Source organism: Notamacropus eugenii, chromosome 1 (assembly GCF_028372415.1).
Source record: "Notamacropus eugenii isolate mMacEug1 chromosome 1, mMacEug1.pri_v2, whole genome shotgun sequence".
Classification (NCBI taxonomy): Eukaryota; Metazoa; Chordata; class Mammalia; order Diprotodontia; family Macropodidae; genus Notamacropus; species Notamacropus eugenii.
In genome coordinates, this window is record NC_092872.1 from 654808685 (window position 1) to 654830383 (window position 21699).

General features: G+C 36.7%; 1 pseudogene; it reads left to right on the plus strand.

The window, feature by feature from the left end:
* The first annotated feature begins 386 nt into the window (after nt 1–386).
* Nucleotides 387–21699, plus strand: part of LOC140519488 (glyceraldehyde-3-phosphate dehydrogenase-like) — a 95026-nt pseudogene continuing 73713 nt past the window's right edge.

Consider the following 21699-nt stretch of genomic DNA (forward strand, 5'->3'; position numbering starts at 1 on the left):
TTTTCATTTTTTGACTGTAATGGTATCAGAATTATTAGTGAAAAGCAAATTGCACCCCAGCAACAACAGGTGTTGTGGAAGGATGTCAATGAGGTGTGGAGAAGACCTGACAGGGTGTTAACTAGAGGGAGAGCATTTATTTCTGTCTTCACAGATGGTGGGGTCATCTGTGTCCGAGAAAGGGATACGAGATCTGTCCAAGCAGATACAGAAGCTGTGCCTGCACAAAAAGACCCGCCAGGGGTGCAGAAGAAGATGAAAGGCTAAAGGAGACACCAAACATACTCTCATAGGGCTCCTCTTTTTACTGAATTCACTTAACCTGGCTAAGGCTGACAAAAAGTGGGTTTTATGAAGAAATTCCCCCCTGGGTGGAAGTAGTGGGCATGGATCAATTTATGCCAGAAGTCATATTGCATGGTAAGGGTAATGGTTTCTTTTTCCTTAATCAGGAGTTTGCAACCTCTGATGAAGGGGGCTTCCCAGTCCTAAATAAGTCCATCCCCTTCAATTTTAGTGGTCTTGTAGAGACTCCTCCAGCTGGCTTCAGCTGCCAGCTGAGTAAAAGCACAGACTGTTTTTACCTACAGAACATTACTTATAGATATGTTGCTGACACTTACTTTCATTTTAATGAAATTGGCAGTCAACTATCTCTCAGGAGATTCGGCAGTAGCAACAGTAATGATGGATACCAACACTTCCAAAACTTGACCACCACCTTCCTAGGACTCCAAGGGGATGTGTGTAACACAACCCAAGGAGCATCTCAGACATATTGCACAGACAGAGAATTTTGGCCTGAGGGCATCACTGATCCACCATTCTTGGACTGTAGGGGTAATTCTCCCCAATGTGTACAATATTGGAATGCAACCTGTGTATCTTGGCATAATGACTCCTCATGTACTCAACATGGGTATATACAGAAAGCATGTTCTTATGGGGGATACCCCAAGACTAATTGGATAAGGTCTAAGGGGTGGCAAAATAAGCAGTTGTGAAAAATAGCAACAGCTCTAGGTCCAGTCAATGGCAATTATAAAGTAGGACCTAGAACATTAGCATATAATACGATGTTTGTTGGTTGCTTGGAAGGAGAGAATGCATTTCTGTGAGGTAATGGGACTGTGACAGCATGAGGGGACAACACTTTCTTTTTTTTAATGTATTTTTAACACAGTTTATAAAAGATAAAGCAATTCAAACTTTTGGTCAGGTGATACATCTTTTTAAAGCATTTACAATATGGACCACAAAAGGATTTCTTTTTTTAAACGTTAACCAACTGGGACACAGATAATATTTATGTTGTTACCTCACAAGCTGTTGACCTAATTCTCTCCACAGTATTACTAAGAATTAAAGGACCCTAACTTGATGTTGTTGGTCTAAAGTCCTGTGCCTAATAGCTTCATTTTAGATAACCTCAGATGTTCCCCTACCTATAATCTATAATTGAATAGATCTGGTATTAAGCGTAAAAACCTTTTGACTATAGGAAATTGCCACTAATAGTAAGGGTATTTCAGGGATACAGCATCTCCCCAACTTCATGTCAATCCCACTCAGGATTAGATTATCCACTTGCATTCAGTCAGGCTTAAAGTCTTCCAGGTGTCATTGGGGAAACTGAGTCAGGAGAATCCCACCTCAGCCCATGCTGAACAGTCGCTCTCCCACCCTTCCCTTGAGATCACCTATGCAGTTCATACCAGCATTTCATCAGCTTACTGGCATCATGTATTGGAGGCTCAGATTACCTTTCTTGCTTCCCATACCTGGAGTTAGACTCAGAAGAACAGTCACTTAATAGTCCCATAGCATCTAAAAATGGCAAGTTCCAATAACCAGGTTTCAAATATGATTATAGTTTCACTTTGGCTAAGGAACATCTTTTGAGGCAAGTCTTAAGTGACTTACATGTCTCTCTATACATGTTCTAATTCCTGATTAAGTAGCAATCATAAAATCTGATTTACCATTAAAACCTTGACTTTTCCATCAATGCCAAATTTTACCCAAGGTTACCTTCCTCTTGGAAATTTAGACTGAAATTCTTTTCTCCAAACTAAAGATGTCACTGATTTATTCTCAATAATTAATTCAGTCTGTGGTTTCAATACTAATTGCTTTTACCTCCCTTTGTAACATGTCCAATTGTTCTCCCCATCACTCCCCTCCCCCTGCTTCCTAATACCTTGCATTCTGATGACTCCTTCCCTCAATGTACCCTCCCCTCCATCACATCCCACCCCTCTCCTATCCCCATCTTCTCTCTTTTCTTGCAGGGCAAGATGAATTTCCATACCCCTATCCCTGTAGTTCTTATTTCCTGATTATATGCAATAAAAATTCTCAACATTCGTTTCTAGTACTTTGAATTCCAACTTCTGTCCCTCTCCCCCTCCTTCTCCAGCCCCACTGAGAAGGGAAGCAATTCAATACAGACTAAATATGTGCTGTTTTGCAATCATGTTGTGCAATACTAATTATATTGCCCTCTGACCTATCCTCTCCCCTCTTATTTTTCTCCCCTACAATTGACCTTGTCCCTTCTTGAAAGTGTTTATTTCTAGTGACTCCCTTCTCGCATTTGTCGTCCCTTCTAACATTCCCTTTACTCCACTTGTCGCCTCCTCTCCTACTGTCCTGTGGTGTATATAAATTTTCATATCAGATTTAGTGAGTGTGTTATTCCCTCCGTCAGGAACATGTGGGGAGAGTAGCTTTATTTCCCCCCTCCCCTTCCCCCTTATCTCCTCCATTGAATAAGGTTTTCTTTATCTCTTTTATGAGTTATAGCCTGTCCCATTCCATTACTCCCTTTCTCTTCCCGGAATTTTCCTCCTTCACCTCTTAATTTTTATTTTATTTTTTTTGTGCGTGGATGTGGATATCATCTCTTCTGATATAACACACCCTGTACTCTCTATCTATCTGTATGTGTGTGTGTGTGTGTGTGTGTGTATGTAGAATCTCTCCAACTACCCAAATACTGAGAAAAAATTCAAGACTTAAAAATATTTTCTTTCCGTGTAGTAATGTAAACAGTTCAGCTTTAGAGAGTCTTTTAAGATTTTTCTTTTCTGTTCATCTTTTCATGCTTCTCTTGATTCTTGTCTTGGAAAATCAAATTTTTAAATACAGATCTGGTCTTTTCCTAAACTTGAATTCTTGAAAGTCATGTATATCACTGAATGACCATTTTTTCCCTTGAAGTATTATATTCAGATTTGCTGGGTAGGTGATGTTTGGTTTCAGTCCCAGTTCCTTCAACTTCTGATATATCCCAATCCAAGCCTTCAATCCCTTAATGTTGAAGCTGCCAGATCCTGTGTTATCCTGATTGTATTTCCACAGTACTCAAATTGTTTCTTTCTAGCTGCTTGTAATATTTTCTCCTTGATCTGGGAACTCTGAAATTTGGCCACAATATTCCTAGGAGTTTCTCTGTTTGGGTTTCTTTCAGGAGGTGATAGACAAATTCTTTCAATATTGATTTTGCCCTCTGATTCTATAACATCAGGGCAGTTTTCCTTGATAATTTCATGGAAGATAATGTTTAGGCTCTTTTTTTGATAATGACTTTCAGGTAGTCCAATAATTTTTAAATTATTTCTCCTGGCTCTATTTTCCAGGTCAGTTGTTTTTCCAATAAGTTGTTTCACAGGATCTTCTATTTTTTCCAATGTTTGGTTTTGTTTACTAACTGCTTGGTTTAACTCATAGTCATTCATTTCCCTGATCTCAATTCTCTCTTTCAACAAATTATTCAGTTCAGTGAACTTTTGAAACTTCTCCTCCATTTGGCAGGTTCTGCTTTTTAAAACTTCCTTCTCCTCATTGGCTTTTTGGACCTCTTTTTCCAATTGAATTAGCCTCTTTTTAAAGCTGTTATTTTCCCTAGCATTTTTTTGATTCTCCTTTAGTAAGCTGCTAACTTGTTTTTTAAGGTCTTCTATTACCTGAGACAAGTTTAAGTCTCCTTTGGAGGCAGGGGCCTTGACTCCCTCTGTCAGTATGCCTTGTTCTTCCTCATCTGAAAGGATCGGGGTAGACACCTGTTCCCCAAGGAAGTAATCTTCTATGGTCTTATTTTTTTCCCCCTTTTCTGGGCATTTTCCCAGCAAGTCACTTGACTTCTGAGTTTCCTCTCCACTACCACCTCACCTCCAGTTCAGCCCAGCCAGCGCTTTGGGGCTGTGATTCCATGCTGCTCCCAAGCCTTAGGGGCTTTTGGTGGGGGTGGGGCTTCTATTCAGTGTGAGATTAAGTTCAGATTCTCAGGTGGGGGCAGGGCCACCACACCTGATTCAGTTTCCTCAGGGGTTTACGAGGAGACCTTGAAAAAATGGATCTGGGCTCCTGCCTCTTTTGGGAGCCTTGTCTGCTGCTGCCTCTGCTGCTACCTCCCGAGGGGGCCTGAGTCATGCGGAGACCCCACTCCCCTCTTGGTCAGCTGAAAAGACCCTCTCCCTGACCTTTGGAGCCTGTGGGTTGAGGGACCTGCGCTGCTGCTGGAGATTCTGTCCCTCAAGCCTGCATGGATCACCTCCTCTTGGTTCCCAGCGGCCAAAGCAAGACCTTTCCAGCAGGTTTTTCAGGTCTCTCTGGAACAGAAATCTCCTCTACTCCATTGTTCTGTGGCTTCTGCTGCTCTACAATTTGCTGAGATTTCTTCTTTACAGGTGTTTTATGGGCTCTGGGGTAAGAGTTAAGTGTCTGTGTATCTTTCTACTCCACTATCTTGGCTCCTCCCCCCAGGACAACACTTTCAATGTCACTTGTTTGAATTGCTCTGTGAATGCTTGCATAAATAAAGAGTAGGAGGCCAAAAGGTGTTTGTCATTAGATGGAGCCCATTTGCTCTCCTTCTGGTGGAGGAGACTCAATGGTATGAAACTCCAGGAAATCAGACTATCGATTTGCTTTGCAGAAAATTGCTTTCTTGTAAAAAAAATATATATATATTTTCTGTATTATTTTTGTAATTATTGCTTTAGCAAACAATATTGCTGGTAGTGTAGCTTTAACAGAAGGTATTATGAGTGTACAAACAGAAGTTAAACAAGCCAAATATTTAGACCAATTTGTCCAAAATATTACAAGGGCATTTCAAGTACAAGAAAAAAATTAATAAGTATTTTTATCAAGTCATTGATGAATTGCAACAGGATGTAATAGAAATTAATGAGCAAGTTGAGATACACACCTTATATAGTAGAGTAAAATGTGATTATATGTTTACCCATTTTTTTTTGGTAAATGTGAATCATAATGATATCCTTTACATTTTACCAAAATTGTCAATCGTTTAAGAGGATTATGGAATGTTAATAATGTTGCCGTGGATATAGATGATTTGGAACAAATTGTTCAGATTATTGATGATGCCAGAAGTCATAGAGACTTGGATCCACTGGAGGCTGCATAACAGATTGCAGATGTGATAAATAGAGCACAAGAGTTTTTAAGTGGCCTTGCATAAGACCTCAGGCTATTGGTCATAGACTTTGTAGGAATATTTTGTATTTGTACCTGTGTTCCTACTCTGCTGTCCTTGATCATCAATACTATACAAAACCTGACATTCAACATTCAGATGAACAAAAAGGGGGAGATGTAGAGAAACTTGAGGGGTTTGAAAGAACCCCTTATCAAGAGTTCCCCTCTTACAAGGGAGAATAATAGCTGACTTAAGAAGTTAAGTGATATATTGTTCTCAGGTGCATGTCCTTGAATTCAGGTGTTGAAGTTCCAGGAAACAAGGCCCCTGCTCTACAGGATAACATTCTGGTAAAGAGGCCTTGAGACCTCCCTTTCTACTTATCATGACCTGTTCTATTTCATGCCTCAATTGCTACCCTTATGGTTTTTTACTATTTAAGCACCCTGATCCCCTGATTTAGTGACTCAGTATGTCTAGAATAAACTCAGCTTGTTCAGACTGCTATGTCCCACCTTTTTATTCATCTTCACTCTGTGAGCCTCATCCAGACCTGCCAGACTGCGCTGGCTACAGCAGGGCATATACTTAAGCCTGTTTCACATAGGAAGGTTTCTTCCATACAGTTCTATTCACTTTCAAAGTTTCAAGACTCTTTCAGTAAGTCTCTGCCATCAGAGGCCACCATGTACGCTTGCCAAAAAGACTATTTTATAGAGAATTTGCATGGGGCAGGCGATCACATGGTAGCCAGAAGAAATAATAAAAGGACACTCTCAAGGTCTCTCTCATGAACTTTGGATCTGACTGTGCAACATGGGAGGCACTGGCGTAGGACTCCTCAGCATGGTGCACCCACATAAGAAAAGGTATTGTGCTCTTTGAGCAAAGCAGAATTAAGACAGCACAAAGCAAATGCAATATGAGCAAATTTGAGATATTCACCCCAAATATTCAAATGGACTATCTGTGCCCCATCTGTGGTAGAGCATTCAAAGCTCATATTGGTCTGATCAGCCACAGTTGGACACACTGAAATTTCACTTTACAATGGTGATGTCATTTTGGTCCTCTTCGAAGATGAAGGACAACAACCATGCCATCACAGCTCTCCTCTCTATTCTTAGATATCACCTCTATTCTCTCAGAAGTCTCCTCTCAGCTCGCAGACATCTTCTCTCTGCATACTCTTCTTCTCTATGCTGGTTCACCCTTTCAGTGTTCACTCTCTTAATGTTTGCTTTCTCAACCATGGCTCTCTTTACATACAGTTCTACTCAGCATGTGATTGGCTAGAGTTCACATGCACATATCTGATTGGCTAAAACTCAATCCAGAAAAAAAGTGAAAGATCCTACTAGTTTGATATTACGCCTCTAGATGGGATAAAATTACTCTTGAAAAGCAGGAGCTCTGAATTATTGCTTTATTACATTTGTTTTCTAATCTTACATCCACTTTCCCAAAACTGTGATGAAGATATTTTTTTCTTCCAAGTGTCCTTAATTCTTTCTACAAATTAAGGCTGGCTGATTATTATGATTCTACAATGATAACATTTGGGAAAAGAACAACAATTTAGCCTCAAAATGATACCATTACATAATTATTCCAAGATATGTCTGGGATACACCTAGGAATTTATAGAAGGAGAAGGGATTTAGTCAAATTTTGGAGGCTAAGTCTTCTTTAGGAATGAGAACTTGGATATTAAATTTAGAATGTACATGATCTACATTACATTCCACATTTTAGAAATGAGAATATCAAATCTGAGAAGTTACTGGCCATGGTCACAATATGCCTAAAGAGGCAAGCAGGTTTCAGAATTAGTATTTTTATTTAGAATCCTAGATCATGTGACACTCTCAAGATGCTGACTGTTGAAAATAAAATTTAAATTTGTGTGTAACTTTTATTTTTCACATTTCACTTGCCATGTCATAGCTAGATTTCTTTTTAATGCAAAAGATGTACCTGGTGAAGAAAATGAATTACATAATTTGTGTGTGTGTTTATTTATGTGTGTATATGTACATATGCAAAAATCCATATGTGTGTCACACATATAAACTTTGAAATCATATATATATGTATACTATTATGTATGCATATATTCATAAATGTAAGTTAATATTGTAGTTTCTAAATGCATATGACATATATCCAATACATGGTGGTGCCTTTTAAGCTCCTGCCAGGTTTAATCTAAAAGTACAAAACGTTTTGTTGCTTGGAAACAAAAAGGCAGTAAAAATGTAGATAATTCCTTCATTTTTATTTTCATTCTTTCATGCAGTTAGAAAATAGAGAGGCAAATTTTCCCCCACTCTCCTTACACAAGTTCTTTCAGATGCCAACATTCTGTACCAATCATATTCAGTAGGGATTAAAATTGTGTGTCTGACCAAAAACCCCTGAAACTGGTTAGGATGAAAACAATGCATGTTATTAGTTAACACAGTGTGAACAGTGTGACTATAATGTTTTGTTGACCTAACAATGAGATTGAAAGTCAGATCAAATGAGGATACTTAAGCAGCTATGAAATCCAAATAATAAAAGACACAAAGCTTGAATTTGTGGAGAAAGAAGATATGATATACGAAGACCTATCTATCTCTGTTTACAACAAAACTTTAACAAATTATAGATTCAATACAAATAAGTATTGTGGATAATACTTTTTTATAAGCCATGAATTCTTAATCTTCACCAGCCATCCTTTACACCAGAAGATAAAAGATTTTTATTTCTAACTTTGCTATTTTATTTATTTTCAGTGTTTTACAGTTACTGCCATGTAACTTAGATTCTTTTTCCCTCCCTCCTCCTCCTTTCCCCTACATCCCCCCTCCCCACTGAGACAGCATACAATTTTATATAGGTTCTACATATACATTACTGTTAAATACATTTTCACCATAGTCATGTTGCTTAGAAGAATTAAAATGAGTGGGAGAAATAATATAACAAACCAAAATGTAATATATAAAAAAATAATCTGCTACATTCTGTGATCGAATTTCATAGTTCTTTCTCTGGATGTGGAAGGCATTTTGGCTTAGAGACAACTGGGAATTTTTTAAGTCCTTGCATTGCAATGAAGTACTAAGTCTACCAGAAAATAATCCTCATACACTGTGGCTGTTGCTGTGTACAAAGTTCTCTTGGTTCTGCTCCTTACACTCAGCATCAGATCATATAGGTATTTTCAGGCCTCTCTAAAGTCTTCCTGTTCATCATTTCTTATAGCACAATAGTATTGCATGATACTCATATACCATAATTTATTCAATCATTCCCCAATTAATGGGTATCCCCTTGCTTTCCAGTTTTTGGCAAGCCACGAAGCATACTGCTATAAATATTTTTGTACATGTGCCACTTTTATGATCTTTTGGGGATACAGTCGTAGAAGCAGTATTCATGGGTCAAAGGGTATGCATATTTTTGTAGCCCTTTGGGCATAGTTCCAAATTGCTCTCCAGAATGGTTGGATCAGCTCACAGCACCACCAACAACAAATTAGTGTTCCAATTCTTCCACATCTTTTTCACCATTTATCATCATCCTGTTTCATCATGTTAGCCAATCTGTTAGGTGTGATGTGGTATCTCAGAGTTGTTTTGATGTGCATCTCTCTAATCCATGGTGATTTATAGTATTTTTTCTTATGACTATAGATATCTTTAATTTCTTCTTCTGAAAAGTGCCTGTTCATATCCTTTGACCACTTATCTATTGGAGAATGACTTGAATTCTTGTACATTTGACTCAGTTCTCTACATATTTTAGAAATAAGGCCTTTATCACAGACACTGGTTGCAAAAATTTTTAGCCATTTTTCTGCTTCCCTCCTACTCTTGGTTGCATTGGGTTTGGCTGTGCAAAACTTTTTCAGTTTAATGTAATTAAAATTATTCACTTTGCACTTCATAATGCTTTCTATCTCTTATTTAATCAAAAATTCTTCCCTTTTCCATAAATCTGATACATACACTATTCCTTGCTCCAAAAACTTGTTTATAGTATCAATCTTTTTACCTAGATCATGTACCCATTTGGACTTTATTCTTGTGTATGGTGTCAGGCATAGGTCTATGCCTAATTTCTGCCACAGTGTTATCCAGTTTTCCCAGCAATTTTTGTTGAACAGTGAGTTATTATCCCAGAAGCTGGAGTCCTCTTGTTTATCAAACAGTAGATTGCTATATTCATTGACGACCGTGTCTTGAGTACCTAACATATTCCACTAGTCTAACCTTCTCTTTCTTAGCCACTACCCAGTGGTTTTGATAGTTGCTGCTTTATAATAGAATTGGAGATCTATTAGAGCCAGGCCACCTTTCCTAGCATTTCTTTTCATTAGTTTCCTTGATATTCTAGGCCTTTTGTTTTTCCATAAGAATTTTAATACTAATTTTTCCAGCTCTAGAAAACAATTATCTGATGGTTTGCTCCATAGGAAATTAAATAAGCAAATTAATTTAGGTAGAATTGTCATTTTTATTATATTACCTCAGCCTACCCATGAATAGCTGATGTTTTTCTACTTACTTAGATCTGAGTTTATTTGTGTGCAAAGTATCTTGTAATTGTGTTCGTATAGTCTCTGGATTTGTTTTGGCAGGTGGACTACCAAATATTTTGTAGAGTCTACCCTTGTTTTAAATGGGATTTCTCTTTCTATCTCTTGCTGTTGGGTTTTGTTAGTAATAAATAGAAATGCAGAAGATTTTGCAACTTTGCCAAAGTTGTTTATTATTTCAAGTAGTTTTTATTTGAATCTCTGGGATACTCTAAGTATATCATCATGTCTTCTATAAAGAGTTATAACTTAGTTTCTTCTTTGCCTATTCTAACTCATTCAATTTCCTTTCCTTCTCTTATTGCCACAGCTAACATTTCTAGTACCATATTGAATATTAGTCATGATAATGGACATCCTTCTTTCTCCCTTGGTCTCACTGGAAATTCATGTAGCTTATTGCCTTTGCACATAATGCTTGCTGAATGTTTTAATTAGATACTCCCTATTATTTTATGGAAAGTTTCATTTATTCCTATGCTCACCAGTGTTTCTAATAGGAATGGGTATTGTATAATGTCAAAAGCTTTTTCTGCTTCTATAAAGGTAATCATGTGGTTTCTGCTAGTTTTGTTGTTGATATGATCAATAATGTTAATAGTTTTCCTACTATTGAACCACTCCTGCATTCCTGGTATGAATCCTAACTGATCCTAATGTATTATTCGCATGATAAGTTACTGTATTCTTTTTGCTAAAATCTTACTTAGAGTTTTTCCATCTATATTCATTACAGAAATTGGTCAATGATTTTCTTTCTCTGTTTTGGCTCTCCCTGAGTTATGTATCAAAACCATATTTGTATCATAAAAATAATTTGGGGGGATTCCTTCAGCAATTTTTTCCAAATGCTCTGTATCATATTGGAACTAGCTGTTGTTTAGATATTTGATAGAATTCATTTACAAATCCATCTGGGCCTGGAGATTTTTTCCTAGCGAGTCCATTGATGGCTTCTTCAATTTCTTTTTCTGAGATTGGGTTATGTAAGTATTCAACTTCCTCTTCTGTTAATCTAGGCAATTTATATTTTTTGAAATAATCGTCTCTCTCATTTATATGGTCGAATTTATGAGCATAAAGTTGGGCAAAGTAATTTATAAATATGGTTTCAATTTCTGCCTCATAGAAGGTGAGTTCACCCCTTTCATTTTTGATATTGGTAATTTGGTTTTCTTCTTTCTTTTTTTAAATCAAATTGACCAAAGGTTTATCAATTTTATTGTTTTCTTTTCATAAAATCAACTCTTAGTTTTATTTATTAGTTCAATAGTCTTCCTTAATTTCAATTTTGTTAATCTCGCCTTTGGTTTTCAGTATTTCTAATTTCATATTTACTTGTAGGTTTTCATTTTTTTTCTTTTTCAAGCTTTTTCAGTTGCATGTCCAACTCATTGGCATCTTCTTTCTCTATTTTATTCATCTAGGCATTGAAAGATATAAAGCTTTCCCTAAGAATTACTTTTTCAGTATCCTATAAGATTTTGTAGCTTGTCTCATTACTGTCATTCTCTTAAATAAAAATGTTGATTCTTTCTATGATTTTTTGTTTAACCCACTCCTACTTTAGGATTAGATTGTTAAGGTCCAATTAATTTTTGGTGTATCTTTCCATGGCCTTTTATTACATAAAATTTTTATTTCATTATGATCTAAGAAGGATGCATTGACTATCTCTGCCTTTCTTCCCTAGATTCTGAGATTTTTGTGCCTTACTACATGGTCAATTTTTGTATATGTGTCATGTACCATTGAGTAAAAGGTATACTCCTTTCTGTCCCTATTCAATTTTCTCCAGAGATATAACATGTCTACCTTATCCAAAATTTTATTCACTTCCTTTTCTTGTTTTTTGTTTATCTTAAGGTTAGACTTATCAAGTTCTGAGAGGGAGAAGTTGAGGTCCTCACTAGTATAGTTTTGTTATCTGTTCCATCCTTCAACTCCCTTAACTTCTCCTCTAAGAATATGGATTATGTACCACTTGGAGTATATATGTTTAGTAATGATATTGCTTAATTGTCTTTGGTGTCTTTTAGCAAGATTATAGTTTTCTTCCTTTTATCATTTGATTAGATCTATTTCTGCTTTTGCTTTGTCTGAGATTAGGATTGCTACTTTGTTTTTCTTATATCAGCTGAAGCACAAAATGTTCCACTCAAAACTTTTACTTTTACCCTGTGTGTATCCCCCTGTTTCAAATGTGTTTTTGTAAACAACGTATTGGTGGATTATGGCTTTTAATCCATTCTGTTATCTGTCTCCATTTTGTGGGAGAGTTCATCCCATTCACATTCACAGTTAGGATTGCTATCTGAATCTTTCCCTCCATCCTCTTTCCCACTGTTTGTGCTTTTAGTTCTCCCTTCTCCCTTTCCCTCCACAATAGAGTTTTATTTTTTTTTACCTCCACCTCCGTCAGTCTTCTCTCCCTACTTTCAACCCCCTCTCCCTTTGACTCCACTTTGCCATTATTATTTCTTCCCTCGCTTTTAGAAGTCCCTCCCTTTTTCTCCCCTTCCCCTGCTACTGCCTATAGAGCTAGTCAGATTTATATACTTAGTTAAGTTTGCTGTTCCCTCCTTGAACCAAATTCAATGAGAGTACATCTCAAACAATGCTCATCTCCCTCCCCTCTTTCCCTCTACTGTAATATAATTTTGTAATTCTTCCTGTGACATACTTTACCTTTTTCTGCTTCCTCCTTTTCACATCTCCTGTTACAATTTCTTCACATGATTAAATCACATTTTTATCATCACATCATTTACTTTATACCCACTCCCTCTAGCTATGTATATATCTTTTCTACTTGATAATAGATATAGAACTCTCAAGAGTGACAAGAATCATCTTCCCTTATAATGAAGTACAGTTTACCCCAATTGAGTAACAACCTTTCCTTTTCTACTGTTTACATTTTTTTGCCTCCCTTTAGACCTGGGATTGAAGATCCAATGTTCTGTTGAGTTCTGGTCTTTTTGACTGGAAGGTCTTGAAATTCCTTATTTCAGTACATGTTCATCTCCTTGCCTGAAATGTTATGCTGAACATTGCTGAGTACTTATTGGTTGCAGTCCCAGCTCCTTTCCTTTATGGGATATCATATTCCAATTCCCTTGATCTTTTAATGTAGAAACTGTAAGTTTCTATGTGATCCTGACTGCTGCTCCTCAATATTTGAATGGTTTCTTTCTGACTGTGGTATTTTCTCCTTCACTTGATAGTTCTGGAATTTGGCTACAACATTTCTTGACGTTATTAGTTTGGGATCCCTTTCATGAAGAGAACAGTGGATTCTTTCAATGACTATTCTGCCCTCTGGATTTAGCACTTCTACACAGTTTTCCTTAAAGATTTCTAGGAAGGTATTGGCCAGGCTTTTTATTCATCTTGGTTTTTTGTTAGGCCAATAATTCTTAAATTTTTCTCCTGGATCTATTTTCCAGGTCAGTTGTTTTTCCAATTATATATTTTACATTTTTTTCTATCTTTTCATTCTTTAGATTTTGTTTGACTGATTATTGATGTCTCATAAAGTGATTAGTTTCACTTGCCCAATTCTAATTTTTCTCAAATTGTTTTCTTCAGTTAAATTTTGCATCTCTTTTTCCATCTGTCCAAATATTCATTTTAAGGAATTATTTTCTCCAGTTAGTTTTTGTACTACTTTTCCATTTGTTCAATTTTCCTTTTTAATGAGCTATTCTCTTCAGTGGATTCTTTTTTCCTAATTTTAAAATCATTGGCCAGTTTTTCTTCTCTTTCCTTCTTCAGCTCTTCCAAGAGTGCTCTTTGTACATGCAAGTAGTTCATAGCCCATCCTGAAGTTTCAGATTAGAGTACAGTCTCAATACTGACTTCTTTGGTATTCGTGTTTTGTTCCTTGTCTACACAGAAGGAGTCTATGATCTTTTCCTTCCTGCTTTGCTTCTTACTCATGATGATGACACTTTGTGTGTTGTGGTCTCTGGTTCTTTCAGCTAGAACCTAAAGAACTTTGATCTGATCTGGCTGGTGTGAGAAAGCAGAAGCCAGGTGAATTCTTTCTTTTTGTGTTTCCCTGGATTAGCCCTGGAGTTAGCTTCTTAAATGTGAGGGAGGAGTGGTATGGTCAAGGGAGATCTCCTCAGCTAAGCTAAAGCAAATGAAAACTCAGTAGTTGGTGATCACGGCTGCCCTATTGTCTTCCCATTTCCCCTGGAGTTCTGAGGCATGCCTGGGGTCCTGGTGTTGGTGGTTGCCTGGCTTCACCCCGCTGCAGCTCCAGATCTCCTCCTAGTTGACTGAGGTGTGCTGTCTGGGACAACTCTAGTCCTCCACCACAGCAAAAGTAATACTCCTTTGTGATTTTCGTAGCCTTACATGCTATGAGACTATCCCTTCTGTTGATCCCAGTGATCCAGGACTTTTCTGGAGAAATATTTTATAGTTCTTTCCAGGTCAACAAGGAGAGGGGGAGAGAGCATTTCTCAATCACTCTGCCATTTTGGATCCTGGAAGTTCAAGTAGGTAACTTACAGACATTTAATCCACCAGTTGATTGTCTGAGGAGCAGCTGCAGTTGATACTTGGGGCACTGTCACTGTCATCTGCTTGACTCTGCTGCACTTCCACCCTGGGCTGCTATTCTGCTGTGATGCTGTTGCCCAGGTCTTTCCTGCTTGGCCTTGCCATGGACACACTGCACTGTACACTGTATTCTCTTCCAGTCCTGTGGAACAGATCCTTCCCATTAACCTTCCAGTCTGTCCTGGTTTGTGAATCTGCCACAGTCTGTCTCCTATCGGATTCTGCACCTCCAAAATTTTGTCAGATTTTCTTTGTAGAAGTAACTGAAGGAGTTTGTCTAAGAGCTTAGGTGACTAGTTGCTCTCACTCAACCATTTTGGTTTCACCCCTCCCCCAAATATTTTTATTTTTACTTTTCTCCAACAAATAAGTTATTTTTTAATTAAAACTCATGATTTATTAGCTTGAGATTACCTAGATTTTCTTCATTGGTACTCCCCCTCTTCAGTTTGATCAGAGAATTCAGAGGATTACCAATTTGATTCGATTTTATTATAAAGATGACTCACCAGTTTTACCTTTTTTTCTGGTTCCTCACAAGGTGACAAAAAACTGAACTAAAAGGGATGGCGTGGATCCCCTAGTCTAACCTTTCCATTTTGTAGAGTTGGAAACAGAATCAGAGGCAGTTGAAATAGCTTTCTAAGATCACAAGGCTGATAAACACCAGAAGTAATCCTCACATTTAGCTTTTTTTTCTAATTTCAAGTCAAGAACTCTTTCTTCTACTGGATTCCAACATGAGTCATTTCATTTTCAAGTCTTAGAATATGTAATATTTTCAAATTAATACATTTTAAAATTAAATATATAAATAATAAAAGAAAAAAGAAACATTATAAACTTAAATACCAAAAATTAAAAAAAATAAGAAAAAAGCATTGCCATGTGCACAGCAGGACATGAGAGGATGCACAATATATAGTAATAAATTTGCATTTCAAGAAAGCATATACAATAAATATTAAACATTGTGTTCAGAGCTGCCCATCTTTGCTTCCTCTTGAGTTTTCTTTTGTTGTCTTTTTGCACTTATTGTTCTTTTTCTCCTCTGTTCTTCCCCACAAAAGCTACAGTTAACCATGGATACACACCCACATACAAAAAAAAAACACATATACATATAGATAGAGTCTACATACACTTACATACACATCAGATATCTACAATTGCACTCATATATAGACATATAAATTCATATGTATCTATGTAAGACCATACTATACTTGTTAGTCTTGTTTCTTTGATGGTGGATCATCTCTTCCTTCATAAGTTTAAGTCTCTCCCTTTTTTTTAGGCCCACAAATTCATCATTTTCTACACCACAACAATATTCCAACTTTATACTTTCTAGTTCTTTTAAATAGTCTGAAAGAATATTGGTTTCTATGGCTGGCATATAGTGTAGTTTCCCTATTTTTCTCTTTTGATTAAATCTATTTTAACTTTTACTTTGCCTGAGATCATGATTACTTGACATGTCTTTTTCCTCTAATAAATTCTATTCCTGATCTTTTTTTTTTATATTTGTGTGTATCTCTTATTTCCTATCCCTCCTGACTCTTCTACTTTACTTCTACTTTCTACATTGCCCTGCTATTATTTAGCTTACCCCACTCTAGAGATCCCTCTCTTATCATCTCCCCCCATCCCTTCCCCCTTGCCCTCTTGCTTCTATCTAAATTTAGAAGACTTTTATACTCTTCGGGATATATGTTATTGTTCCCTTCTTTTTTCCCCCTCTTTAACCCATTCCTGATAAGAGTAGTGTTCCAGAGCTACCAGTCCTTTTTCCCCATGTAGTTCCTCTGTGTTAGTTCTTTCACACCTTATTTGTATAACATAATTATTCTTTGTACATTTTCCTAGATGTCATCACATTTTATAATCACATCATACTCAACTCTACTCCAATATTTCTTTCAAACTACCAAAATACTAACGAAAATCTTAGACATACAGTTTACATTTCCTTGTATAAAAAGGGAACAGTCTGGCCTTACTGAGTTCTTTGTAATTAATCTTTGATATTTGCCTAATATTTCTCTCTGATCATTTATGTCAAATTTTCTACCGAGCAGATCTTTTAGCAATAAAATCCTGAAAGTCTGCCAGTTCATTGAATGTCCACTTTTTTTCATTAAGGATTATGCTTACCTTTACTGCATGATATTTTTGGCCACAGCCTCAGTTCTTTTGTTATTTCATTGAAGTGTTCCAAAACCTATGGTTTTTTAGTATAGCTGCTGCTATGTCTTCTGTGATTCTAAATATGGCTCTGCCATATTTGATTTTTTTTCTTCTTTGTTGCAATATTTTATCCTTGAGCTGGAAATTTTGGAATTTAGCTATAATATTCGTGTAGGTTTTCCCCATAAGATCTCTTTCAGGTTGTGATCAGTGGATATCATTTTCTATTTCTTGTTGTAATACTTCAGGGTACTTTTCTTTCTTATATTTTTGTTTCAAGATTCCTTTTTTAATTATACTTTTCAGGTAGTCCCATTATTCTCATATTTTCTCTTCTTGATCTGTTCTCTAGGTCAGTTGTTTTTCTTATGATATGCTTCATACTGTGTTCCACTTTTTTCATTTTTTATATTATATTTTATTATTTCTTAGTCTCAACTTTATTGGCTTCCCCTTACCCAATTTTAATTTTCAAAGAGTTTTCTTCCTTAAGATTCTCAATCCCCTTTTAAAATTGGTAAACATTCTTTTCATGATTTTTTTTTCTTGAATTGCTTTTTGTTTTAAAAAATTGATTTTTAAAATCTGTTTTAAGTTCTTATAAGAATTATTTTGGAGTAAGTGACCATTTGATATTATTGTTAAGGGTAGGAGAGGGTTGTGCTGGTTCCTCCTTGTCCAGGGCAATGTTTTGACAACAAAACTGGGACTAGCATCCCTTATTAGCAGAGGTACTTTGCTTTCCTTGCACAGATGCCAGAATCTCCACACTTTCTGGGAGCTGGGGCTGTGGATATTTCCCAAACCAGCTGGCCCTAGTATTTGTGCCTTGCTGTTTCAACTGAACTAGCCTGGATTCATTTACACTTCAGAGGTTTTCTTCCAATCTTCTCAGTTGTCCCAAGAGACTACTGTTCTGCACCAAATTTTGCTAATTTTTGCAACTCTGCTTTTGCCGTGAGAATATTATGTCTTGTTTGTGGGGTCAATCTGGAGAACTTGATATTTTTAACTTGCTCTTCCATCTTCCAAGAATCTTGCTGTTAGAATATCTTGTTTGAGGCTATACATTACTTTAAAATGGCTTGATTTTGTATTTGTTTTTCTTGTTCTTGTCTGTTGTTTGTTTTTAACTGAAACTCTTTATATAACTTTATCTATAATTTCCATATAGATAATAGCTTGTACTGAGTAACCAAAATAGATGGTACTATTATTCATTTCTAAGTTACCACAGAGTGAAAGACTGAATATTAGACAAATGGGAATAAAACTCTTTTGGGGTAATAGACAAAGGTCATAACTTGTAATGAGGTCTTTACATGTTACAAAATGATTTAAAAGTAATTAGCATTAAAAATAATTGACTGAATTAATTACTGAGACTAAATCAGAGACATTTTCAGTTTGGGGGAAAGAATTGCAGTCTAATTTTCTTAGAGGCAGGTAGCTTCTGGTAATATCTGACATTGATGGAAAAGTTAAATGCTTGTTTTGATTTGAATTCACTTCATGAATGTAAAAGTTCAACTTAGTGTTTGAACTTATCACACGTGTAGCTCATTCTTTTAGATTGAGCAGGGTTAGAAAGTGACAAAGTAGTTTGGGAAAGAGATATAAATCTATCAGAGCAATGACTTATGATTGTTATTCAGTCATGAATTAGAACATGCATAGAAAGGCATGTAAGCTACTTAAGACTTGCTTCAAAAGATGTTCCTTAGCCAATGTGAAATTATAGTCATATCTGAAACTGATTATTGGAGCTTGCTATTTTACAATTTTTATGGGAGTATTAACTGACTGTTCGTCTAAGTCTAACTCTAGGTGTGAATAGCAAGAGAAGCGGTCTGAGCCTCTGATCCATGATGCCAGTAAGCCTGTGAGATGCTGGTATGAACTGCAAAAAGATGATCTCATGGGAAGGTTGGGAGAGCAGCTGTTCAGCCTGGGCTGAAGTAGGATTCTCCTGACTCAATTTCTCCACTGACACCTGGTAGACTCTAAGTCTGACTGAATGCCAGTTGACAATCTACTCCTGCCTGGAATTGACATGAAGTTAGGGAGATGTTGTTTCCCTTCAATGTTCCTACTCTTAATGGCAAATTCCTAAAATCAAAAGTTTTGTAAGCATAATACCAGATCTGTAGAATAATAGATTGTTGGTAGGGGAACATCTGAGGTTAAGTCTAAAATTAAGCTATTAGGCTTAGGACTTTAGACCAAAAATAACTTAGGGTCCTTTAATTCTTAGTAATAGTGTGGAGACAATCAGGCCAAGGGCTTGTGAGGCTAGCATGCATAGTTATTATTTTGTCTCAGTTGGTTAATGTTAAACAAAAATGGTTTGTGGTCTATATTATAAATGCTTTAAAAGAAGCATGACATGACCAGAAGCTGGAATAGTTTTATGATGTAATATGTACTGTGTTAAAAGTGATTATTTATTGTATTTATGTAAGTACTGGAGCCTGGTATTGACTCCTTAGTGAAATCTCATCTCCTTAATGTGGGAAATGAATAGTGAATTAATGTAAAATGTAGAAGCTGCATTTTAATGTGATTTTTTTTAAACATGACGATTGGTCAAAGTTTCAATTTTGATTTTTGTAAGAGTGATAGGAATGGTAGTCTAAAATTGTATTAAGTCCAGTTTTGTAGGAGAGTGGACATCTGGATTTCTACAAGAAGATAAAGGGAAGAAGATGCTGAGATGCTGTGCTGAAGACTGCTTGAAGGAGCATTCAGACCAGAAAACTGCATGAGATGATATTCCTCCCCAGATTGCTGTATGAGATGGAACCTCTAAATGGAAAGTTCATTAATTTGCCTTTTCCTTTGAATCTCTGTATCTGTACTTATAACAAGGGAAATGCCCCCTGTAATTTGCCAATGTGTCAATCAACTTTGCTCCCTTCCCATATTCATATAAAAAGGAGATAGATGAAGGGAAGAATTCATAGGGGAAAGAATTTGAGGAGGTATTTATTGATTGGATTTAGGTGTGGAAACAGGAATAAAGTAAGAAGAGGGGAAGAATATGGATGGGATATGCTTGAACCTTGTACTACCTATTCTCCCATCCCAATTCAGAAAATATTTAGCAAGATTGGGAAACCAGTAGACAAAGTTATGGAAGGTTATTGCATTTAAAAATTTTAAAGTTTACTGTCATTTGTAATTATTACTATTAGTTAGTAAGCTCCAAAGCCTCATGCTTGGAAGTCACACTTTGTCAGTATTAAATTATTTGGGCCTTTTTGCTTGGGCAGGGAAGGAGGGTGGGTGCCAGTGGAGAGATGACAGAGATGATCCCAATGATGCGAGAAAATAGATAAGCAATGTGAGACTGTGTTACAGGAATATGAACAAAACTTCGGTTGAAAGCTAGCATGTGAGAAGTCTTCAAAGGAATAAAATAAGAGGAGGGATTGAATGGGAACAGATTTAGTGAAGACTTCTCAGGGATATGGAGTCTTCTTTCTGGAGTAGAAAAGACCTTAGGCCCAGGTTTCCATTCCTCCAGAGTCAGGTGATTTCCATATAAGACTATGTATTGCATTAGTATCAATGATTGGATATGACTCGCCAGCTCCTCAATACCTAATCTTCATATGCTCAGGCAATCTGCAGTCCTCACAAAGGTCCACCTGATTTCCAAAGTTCTCAATACCCAATTTGCATGAGTCGTCAATGCTTCATTTGCATATATTTTCAATGCCTAATCTGCATATAATGATGTGTATTTTCGCGGGCTTTGTAACACCCGGGGAGCAGGAAATTTGAACCAGGTTTCCAAAGGGATTGGTTAGATTTCACGCCTAGAATGTAAGACTGTGCTTCTCAGCCAATGAGAATAACGGTCAGCTGTGGGAGGGAGATTTCCAAGTCAGGGTCTATATAAATTGCCATTCTGCTTCTGTAAGGCACCTCCCGACTCCAGCTTTACTGGTGAAGGGATTGCCTGTTTCTCTCAAGAACTTAATAAAAGAGATTTACTATTTAAAAACACAAAACAAAACAAAACACAAAAACTATTTGAACTGTAGTTTTCCCTAACATAAAATGAAGATTGTAGTATCTACCTCTTAACTTTATACTTTTTAAATTTTCTTTGCTCTAATAAGAAAATAAATGTGTACTGAAGGGGGGAAATATCTCAGTTAGGTATCAGCAAAAGCTGGAAGTGTACAGAGAAAGAGGTAAAGGGGAAAGATTTAAGACAGAAAATAGAAATACCTTACCCTAGAGAGGGAAGAGGAGTATACATAGCTTAATTGCATAAGGAAAGGCCAGGAAGACAATAATTGTTATTTCCTATATACACAACTTTTTCTTTAGTCATCCATCTACAGAGGATTTCCAAAAGTTTATGGGAAGGGAAAATAATCACATTAAGGCTACCTGGAGTAGCTTATGTTGGGAAGAGACTTGTGAGCAAGAAGAAATCCATTAAACACGTATAGCTCCACACCTTAGATGAAGTAATCATAATGCCCACCTCCAGCCCATCCTATTACTGAAGGTGACAGACAGACTTCAAGCACTCACGAAGCAAGTTAATGAGACTAGTACATGGTAGTACTAGTAGTGGACTTGTACAGAAGAAACATCAAACTTTAAAAAGAGTGTGCTCATTAAGCAATGTGCTTGGTACAAACAGATGCAGAAGCTGGAGACAAGCTAGCACAGCCAGCAAGTGACCTATCTGCCTCTGAGTGGAGTCTGGTGAGGAGCCTAAAAATTAGACAAAGAAGATTGGCCCAACCAAGACACTACACCCTAGTAGTAGGAACAAACTAGCTGAGAAGCAAGTCTAATAATAAAAAGAAAGACAACAACAAAAACTAAAGGCAAGCCAAAAACAATAACAAACCTGTATTCTCTAAAAAGAGAG